The following is a 10,792-nucleotide window of genomic DNA, read 5'->3' on the forward strand; positions in this document are numbered from 1 at the left end:
TTAAATTTATTTGTTTTTCATTTACTCAAGGGAATTAGTTAGTTTTTTCATTTTTTATTTTATAAAATTTGTTCACATACTTTATTATTTATTATTTTTATTTTTCTATTTTTATTTAAATTATTTGTTTCATTTTACTCAAGGAAATTAGTTAATTTTTTATTTAAATTTTATTTTTTTGAAATTTTATATTATAATTTTTATTCTTATTTTTATTGTAATTTACTAATTTTTAATATTTTTTATCATATATTTTATTGTATTTTATTCATTTAGTTAGTTATTTTAATCTTTAATTTATTTTTATTATTTTATATTTTATTTATTATTTATTATTTATTTTATATTTTATTATTTATTATTTTTATTTTTCTAATTTTGTTTAAATTATTTGTTTCATTTTACTCAAGGGAATTAGTTAGTTTTTCATTTTTATTTTATATTTTAATGAAATTTGTTCACATTTTTTATATAAAAAAATTTTTTTATATAAATATTTTTATAGATAAAAAATTCTTATATTTTTTATTTTATTATTATTTTTAAATTGAGGAATACTTATACATACGCAGATATGTAATTTAATTTATGATCATTTTTAATACATATATAATTTCACAATATATGTCATGTACTTGATTATAAATTCTTTTATCTGTTTTCATTGATTACATATGCATGAATTAATATGCATAGTCAGCATAATATTTTATAATATTAATCATAGGAATATATTTATATCAGTCATCTTGTTATTTTATTATTATTTACTATTTTATCATATAAGATACTTATCAAACATGAATTAATATGTATGATATGTATATTATGTTATTACTTATATATGTATAAATTAATATACATTATAAGATTTTAGATTTTTTATTTATTTTTTAATTTTTATTATATTTTTTTATTATTTTTATTATTATTTTAAATTAAAAGTTACTTATGCATACACAGATATGTTATTTAATTTATGATCATTTTTAATACATATATGACTTCAAAATATATGTCATATACTTGAATATAAATTCTTTTATCTATTTCATTAATTACATATGCATGAATTAATATGCATAGTCAGCATAATGTTTTACAATATTAATCATAGGAATATATTTATATCAGTCATCTTGTTAATTTATTATTATTTACTATTTTATCATATAAGATACTTATCAAACATAAATTAATATGTATGATATGTATATTATGTTATTACTTATATATGTATAAATTAATATACATTATAAGATTTTAGATTTTTTATTTATTTTTAATGAATATAACTACGTCATTTAATATATAACTCCTTTTTGATGATATTTATTTCACATAAATTATTTATTTTATTTATATTATTTATTTGTTTATTCATTATATGTCCTGTGGTTTACTTATCATACATGAACCAATATGTATGTAATATATTTTATTTTATTACCTATACATGTATAAATTAATATACATTATAGGATTTTTATTTATTAATTTTTAATTTTATTATTATTATTTTTATTTTTATTCATTATTTATTAATATACATTTTAATTATTTTTATTATTTATTCATTATTCATAAAATTATTTATTTTATTTATATTATTTATTTGTTTATTCATTATATGTCCTGTGGTGTACTTATCATACATGAATCAATATGTATGTAATATATTTTATTTTATTACCTGTACATGTATAAATTAATATACATTATAGGATTTTTATTTATTAATTTTTAATTTTTATTATTATTATTTTTATTATTATTCATTATCATTAATATACATTTTAATTATTTTTATTATTATTCATTATTTATTAATATACATTTTAATTATTTTATTATTTACATATCTGTTTCATTAATTACATATGCATGAATTAATATATATAGTCAACATGATGAATATGACTACGTCATTTAATATATAACTCCTTTTTGATGATATTTATTTACATAATTTATTTTTTTATTTATACTATTTATTTGTTTATTTATTATATGTCCTGTGGTATACTTATCATACATGAACCAATTTGTATGTAATATATTTTATTTTATTTCCTATACATGTATAAATTAATATACATTATAGGATTTTTATTTATAAATTTTTAAAAGAATTTTTTTATTATTATTATATTTATTATTATTCATTATTTATTAATATGCATTTTAATTATTTTTATTATTTACATATGCATGTTTTTTGACATTTTTAATTTTTTAATTTTTTTAATTTTTTCACAAATTTTGACATTTTTTTGACATTTTTTTAACAATTTTTGACATTCATGTTAAGTATTATCAATTTATTTTTATTCATATTATCCATATTTATATTTTATACTTTTATATTTATATTTTATATTTATAATAATTATATGTGAATAGGATATCTATACATTTTTATAGATCTTTATTAATATTTTCATTTTATTATTTCCTATAACCATTTTGTTTATTCCGATTTATAATTCATTTTTAATAACTTTTATTTACATGAGTGAATATGTAAATAATGATAAAAATATTTTTAAATATTTTATTAGCATTATTTTGACTTGAGGGAAATCTATGTATATCTGAATAGATATATATTTGAATATTTATAACTGCCAGTACATATATGAGTTAACACAGATGTCATATATTTTAATTATTATTTTATTTATTTTATTAATTGCATATATATTAAATAATATGCATAATAAGTATAATTTATAACTCTATTTTTAATCATAATTTATTCAATTTCTTATATTTTATTCATTCTAATTTTTAATTTATTCAAATTCTTATATTATTATTATTATTAATGTTTTTAATAATTTTTTTATTAATTTACATTTATATATACATAGATGAATATGTATAGTAAACATTTTATGACAATTTTATATTATTTATATTTATATTAATTATTTATGAAGATATTTTTCGTATATATTTGTTCTATTATTTATTTTCTCTTAATATTTTTTAATATAATTTCTCTTAATATATAGATAATATTTTTCTTTTTGTTTTCTCTTATATATATGAATAGTTATATGTAGATATAGGGTTATTTGTTTATATTTTTTAATGTCTTACATAATTAAATTTTGTGAAATAATTGGGTTTGTGAAATAAATTAGTATTTTGGTTGTTTTTTAATTTGTATCAGTTGTTTTTATAAGGAAATTTCTTTCGAATGAATGTTTTTTAGGAAAATTTAGGTATTTTTTAAATAAATGGATGCTTTTTTCGGAAATATATTTTTATATGTATTTTTATATGAATTTTTTATTTGTTATTTTATTTATTTATTAATGTTGTTTATTTTTGTTTTTATATTTCTGACTTTATATACTTTTTGCATATATTTTTGATTTTTGGATAAATTTATTGTGTTTTATATTTGTGAATAGATGAGTGAACGGATGTGTATTGTGGAATATGTATATGAGAGATATATTGTTTTTTATTTTTCAATTTTATTTGTAAAAAGAGGTGAAAAAGTTTTTTTGTCCTTATATATTTTTGTTTTATTTCATTTCTGATTTGTTTTGGTTTTTATTTGTTTTATCTGTTTGATTTGTTGTCTTCGTCCGTTTGATTAGCTGATTTCTATCATATATGATCTTTGCCATTGATGAATGATTCGTTTTGGTCATGTGTGTGGAGTTTTGCGTTTAATTTTTCCTGTGTGGAATCGCTGTTGTTTTTGTGATTATTGATAATTGATGATATTTGACAACCCCCCTTTTTTGCTTTGTATGTCCCCCGTTTGTTGTTCATTTTTGGTTTCTGGAAATAGAATAAAGTTTTTTATTGATATTGACTTAATGGGAGCTGGATTTTGATATGGAAGGGTTACTCTATTTTGATGGTTTTTTTCAGCCTATGGGTTGGGGTTGCTTTGCTGAAACTTACCTTTATTGGCATGCATGATGGTATGTTTTTCTATTCTTTAGTTTATAATGTGATTTTTGCAGACGGTAACGTTTGCCATTTGATTTGACCCTTCCCATTCATTTCCATATACATGGGATTTTTTGTACGAACGTTGGGTATGACTTTCCTCTGTGAAGTTGTTTTGGCTAGTGGATTGTATTTTTTTCATGGTGGTTTGTCTTGGGTCTCTGATGGTTTTGTTGCAAATGATATGGGACATTAGTGAGAGGAAGATAGACAGAGTGCTTTTGTTTACTTTGTTTTTGAGTGACGATCTCATTGTATTGTATGGACATATTTTATGTTTACATGGTACATCTTATTTTTTTATATTTACATGATACATCATATATATGTTTTTTTACATGTTAAGGATGGTACTACGTTTGTTTTTGGGAAGGATTATTTTATGGTTACCTTTTTGAATGATGGATGCTATGACAAGAGGAACTTGCAAGTTTTACTTAATAGGACATTCTTCATTGCTTTTGAGGAGGAAGAATTTTTCATGAAATGATTTTTTCATTCTTGAGGTTGATTTTTCTTCATAACTTGATTTGTATTGTTGAAGTGATTTTTTCTTTTTCAAGTTTATGTTACCTGTTAGGGCGATGTTCGATTTAAAATTCATTTGTGTCTATTTTTCGAGACAAATTGATATAAATTGATATAATCATTTTTCCACAAGAGGTTTTATGATACGATTTGATTTTTTTGAGGAGAAGAAAAGTTTTTTGATTTGGATGCATGCGTACAATGTATTATACTTATGTTGTGGATATATATATATTGATTTTACAGAAGAATCTTGCTGATTATTGTTAGGAAGTTGGAAAGATTTTTTATTTGTTTTTCAAACCGGTTATTTTGTTTTTGACAATAATGTTTTTGAATTCTCTCTGAATGAAATAGTAAAGTAGGCTTTGTTTTTTACTTTCGTTGAGAATATGTAAGTTATGTTATACATTTTTATCTTGAGTATTGATTTAGTTGTGAATGAGTGCAGTGTCTTAAGAAGTCAAGTGTTTGATTTATTTTTTTGTGAATTTGTTATTTTTATTGAGATAATGGACATATGTTTTTTTCTGTCGAAAATGAAGTTTCGTTACATATTTGAGATTGAGGAAAAAGAAAAGGAAAAGGAAATTTTTAGTTCAATGTAAGAAGTTTTTTCGTTTTAAGATTGTTTTTTATTGAAAATTTGATACATATAGAAGAAATTGTTTCTCTTGAAAGCATGCTGTGTTTATGGCTCTTTTATTAAAACAAAGGTCTGTTTTTTTCGTTCTGTTTTTTAGAAAAAAGGAGATGATTTTCTGATATTGGAGAAATTTTTATTTTTTTGTAAATTTATTTTTTCAATGTTATCGGTAAGAATCAAATACAATTTGTTTTTATTTACATTTTGTTTTTTTATGTAATATTTGTATTTTATATGCTATACATATATATCTATTTAAATTATATACATGATGTTAAGGATCACAAGTTTATTTATAAGAAATGATGATTTTTTATTTTTGTTTATTTTTTAAAAAATAATTTTTGAATATACGTTTGTTATTGTCTGTGATCTGTTGCAAGATAAAGTTTTTCTTCTTTTTATTCTGTGATATTTAACAATAATTGTTGTGATATGAAACTTCGTAAAAGTTATTAGATTAAATATATTCTGGTTATTCTCTTTGTTGTTATTTGATTATTTCATTTCATGGTTTTAATTTTTAATTGAAAATTTTTTTAGTGACAATTTTTATTTATAATTTCCGTTTTATTTTATTTTATATATATTTTATATACTATATTAAGGTGAAAAAGATTTTTTTATTTTTTTTATTTTTTTGTTTTTATATTTTTTTCCTTGTTTAGGTTTTTTTACTATGGAAATTGGAAGGGAAAATTTTATTTTGTTTAATCATGGGATGTACTTGATGATATAGATTGTTGTAAGGAGGTTTTTGGATTTTTAACGATTAGAATATTTTTTCTTGATAAAGATTTTTTTGGGAATCTAATATTTCAATAGATCAATTGTGATCTTGTCAATTCAATTTGTGCATATGTTATTCATTCATTTTTGTGTGAAATTATTATTTGGTATTTATTTTTTTGGTTGTAATTTATTTGTTTTTATGTTAATGTTTTTGATTTTTATTTATTATTTATTATTTTTGTTTTGTTTTTTGTATTTTTTGAAGCTCGCTGATGAGTCCTCCCTGGCAAGAGGCGAAAGCGCTCCGGGCAGCCATGTATTTATTGTAGTTGTTGATATTTGAATAAATTTTTGTGTTGTTTTTTTATTATCATTTTTATTTTTGTTTATTTGTTATTTAAATTTGATATGTGTATGTGTATATACATATGCATGGATGTATGTTTTTTGGAAAAGTAAATATGTATGTGTGTTTATGTGAATGTAAATTTGTGTGAATGAATGTGTATTTGTGTGTATGAATGTATATGTATGTATGTACATGTGTATATGTTTATGTGTTGATATTATGTTTATGTTTTGAATGTGTATATGTATGTATGTATGTGTACACATGTATATGTGTTTGTAGGTATGTGTATATGTTGGGTATGTGTGTGTGATTATATTTGTGTATGTTTGTGTATACACGTACACATATATATATATATGTTTTTTTAAGATTTTTAATTTTTTATTTTTGTTTTCTGTTTTTATTCTTACTTTGGTTTTTCTTACTACTGTTGATCTTGATTTATTTAAGTACTGAAACATTCTGTTTTCAGAATATTTTTTCTGGGATGTTGGGTTTATATTTCAATTTGATGTTTGGTGTTATTTCACATTCCAATAAGATTTTGGGATTTTGAAGGATTTTTTAGGAATTTTTTTGGATTTTTAAGATTTTTAGGTTTTTTTAAGTTTTCTGTATCTATTTTGGAATTTTTATATCTAATTTATTAATTAATTTTTTTAGGTAAGTGGTTGTTTTTTTCGATTTTTATTTTAAAATTATCTGTTTTCATTTACTCAAGGGAATTGATTAGTGTTTTAATTTAATGAGATTTATTCAAAAAATTTTCTATTGTTTTTGTATTATAGTTTTTATTCTTATTTTATTGTAATTTATTAATTTTTAATATTTTTATCATATATTTTATTGTATTTTATTCATTCAGTTAGTTAATTTAATCTTTAATTTGTTTTATTTTTGTTTTTATTATTTTATATTTTTATTTGTTATTTATTTTTTATTTTATGTTTTTGTTATTTATTGTTTTTATTTTTCTATTTTTATTTAAATTATTTGTTTTCATTTACTCAAGGAAATTAGTTAGTTTTTCATTTTTATTTTTTTTATTTTAATAAAATTTATTTTTATTTTTATTATTTATTATTTATATTTTATTTATTATTTATTTTATATTTTATTATTTATTATTTTTATTTTTCAACTTTTATTTAAAATTATCTGTTTCATTTACTCAAGGAAATTAGTTAGTGTTTTTATTTTTTATTTTAATGAAATTTGTTCAAAATTTTCTATTGTTTTTGTATTATAATTTTTATTCTTATTTTATTTAATTTACTAATTTTTAATATTTTTATCATATATTTTATTGTATTTTATTTATTTATTTAGTTATTTTAATCTTTAATTTATTTTTATTTTTATTATTTTATATTTTATTTATTATTTATTTTATATTTAATTGTTTATTATTTTTATTTTTCTAATTTATTTGAATTTATTTATTTCATTTACTCAAGAGAATTAGTTAATTTTTACATTTTAATTTTATTTTAATGAAATTTGTTCACATGATTATCGTTCCGGGAAATTTTTCTATTGTTTTTGTATTATAATTTTTATTCTTAATTATTGTAATTTACTAATTTTTAATATTTTTATCATATATTTTATTGTATTTTATTCATTTAATTAGTTATTTAATCTTTAAATTATTTTTATTTTTATTATTTTATATTTTATTTATTATTCATTATTTATTTTATACTTTATTATTTATTATTTTTCTATTTTTCATTTAAATTAATTTGTTTCATTTACTCAAGGAAATTAGTTAATTTTTTATTTTTTAATTTTTATTTTAATGAAATTTTGTATTATAATTTTTATTCTTATTTTATTGTAATTTACTAATTTTTAATTTTTTTATCATATATTTTATTGTATTTTATTCATTTAGTTAGTTATTTTAATCTTTAATTTATTTTTATTTTATTATTTTTATTTTATTTATTATTTATTTTTTATTTTATATTTTATTATTTTTATTTTTCTAAATTTATTTAAATTATTTGTTTTCATTTACTCAAGGGAATTAGTTATTTTTCATTTTTTATTTTAATAAAATTTGTTCACATACTTTATTATTTATTATTTTTCTATTTTTATTTAAATTATTTGTTTTCATTTTACTCAAGGAAATTAGTTAATTTTTACTTTAATTTTTATTTATATTTATTTTAATGAAATTTTGTATTATAATTTTTATTCTTATTTTATTGTAATTTACTAATTTTAATATTTTTATCATATATTTTATTGTAATTTATTCATTTAGTTAGTTATTTTAATTTTTAATTAATTTTATTTTTATTTTTATTATTTTATTTATTATTTATTATTTATTTTATATTTTATTATTTATTATTTTTATTCTTATAATTTTATTTAAATTATTTGTTTCATTTTACTTAAGGGAATTAATTAATTTTTCATTTTTTATTTTTTATTTTAATGAAAATTGTTCACTCAAGAAAATTAGTTAGTTTTTTATTTTAATTTTTATTTTAATGGAATTTTGTATTATAATTTTTATTCTTATTTTATTGTAATTTACTAATTTTTAATATTATTATCATATATTTTATTGTAATTTATTCATTTATTTAGTTATTTTAATCTTTAATTAATTTTTTATTATTTTATATTTTATTTATTATTTATTATTTATTTTATATTTTATTATTTTTATTCTTTCTATTTTTATTTAAAATATTTTGTTTCATTTACTCAAGGGAATTAGTTAGTTTTTTCATTTTTATTTTTTATTTTAATGAAATTTGTTCAAATTCTTTAATTAATTTTATTTTTATTATTTTATATTTTATTTATTATTTATTATTTATTTTATATTTTATTATTATTATTTTTATTCTTCTATTTTTATTTAAAATATTTTGTTTCATTTACTCAAGGGAATTAGTTAGTTTTTCATTTTTATTTTTATTTTTTATTTTAATGAAATTTGTTCACATGATTTTTCTAATTTTATTTATATTATTTGTTTTCATTTACTCAAGGGAATTAGTTATTTTTCATTTTTTATTTTAATAAAATTTGTTCACACACTTTATTATTTATTATTTTTATTTTTTCTATTTTTATTTAAATTATTTGTTTCATTTTACTCAAGGAAATTAGTTAAATTTTATTTTAATTTTTATTTTTATTTTAATGAAATTTTGTATTATAATTTTTATTCTTATTTTATTGTAATTTACTAATTTTTAATATTTTTATCATATATTTTATTGTAATTTATTCATTTAGTTAGTTATTTTAATCTTTAATTAATTTTTATTTTTATTTTTATTATTTTATATTTTATTTATTATTTATTATTTATTTTATTATTTATTATTTTTATTCTTATAATTTTATTTAAATTATTTGTTTCGTTTACTTAAGGGAATTAGTTAGTTTTTCATTTTTTATTTTTTATTTTAATGAAGATTGTTCACTCAAGGAAATTAGTTAATTTTTTATTTTAATTTTTATTTTAATGGAATTTTGTATTATAATTTTTATTCTTATTTTATTGTAATTTACTAATTTTTAATATTATTATCATATATTTTATTGCAATTTATTCATTTATTTAGTTATTTTAATCTTTAATTAATTTTATTTTTATTATTTATATTTTATTTATTATTTATTATTTATTTTATATTTTATTATTATTATTTTTATTCTTCTATTTTTATTTAAAATATTTTGTTTCATTTACTCAAGGGAATTAGTTAGTTTTTCATTTTTATTTTTATTTTTTATTTTAATGAAATTTGTTCACATTTACTCAAGGGAATTAGTTAGTTTTTCATTTTTATTTTTATTTTTTATTTTAATGAAATTTGTTCACATGATTTTTCTAATTTTATTTATATTATTTGTTTTCATTTACTCAAGGGAATTAGTTATTTTTCATTTTTTATTTTAATAAAATTTGTTCACACACTTTATTATTTATTATTTTATTTTTTCTATTTTTATTTAAATTATTTGTTTCATTTTACTCAAGGAAATTAGTTAAATTTTATTTTAATTTTTATTTTTATTTTAATGAAATTTTGTATTATAATTTTTATTCTTATTTTATTGTAATTTACTAATTTTTAATATTTTTATCATATATTTTATTGTAATTTATTCATTTAGTTAGTTATTTTAATCTTTAATTAATTTTTATTTTTATTTTTATTATTTTATATTTTATTTATTATTTATTATTTATTTTATATTTTATTATTTATTATTTTTATTCTTATAATTTTATTTAAATTATTTGTTTCGTTTACTTAAGGGAATTAGTTAGTTTTTCATTTTTTATTTTTTATTTTAATGAAGATTGTTCACTCAAGGAAATTAGTTAATTTTTTATTTTAATTTTTATTTTAATGGAATTTTGTATTATAATTTTTATTCTTATTTTATTGTAATTTACTAATTTTTAATATTATTATCATATATTTTATTGTAATTTATTCATTTATTTAGTTATTTTAATCTTTAATTAATTTTATTTTTATTATTTATATTTTATTTATTATTTATTATTTATT

General features: G+C 16.1%; 1 long non-coding RNA gene across 1 annotated transcript; it reads right to left on the bottom strand.

The window, feature by feature from the left end:
- Positions 1–3,439: 3,439 nt before the first annotated feature.
- LOC131997187 (uncharacterized) lies at positions 3,440–5,043 on the bottom strand. The gene is made up of 2 exons (XR_009398106.1): positions 3,928–5,043; positions 3,440–3,801 (listed from the first exon to the last, which is right to left on the bottom strand). It is a non-coding gene; the product is annotated as an uncharacterized LOC131997187 (long non-coding RNA).
- Between the last annotated feature and the right edge of the window lie 5,749 nt (positions 5,044–10,792).

This window comes from Stomoxys calcitrans, chromosome 4 (assembly GCF_963082655.1).
Source record: "Stomoxys calcitrans chromosome 4, idStoCalc2.1, whole genome shotgun sequence".
NCBI lineage: Eukaryota > Metazoa > Arthropoda > Insecta > Diptera > Muscidae > Stomoxys > Stomoxys calcitrans.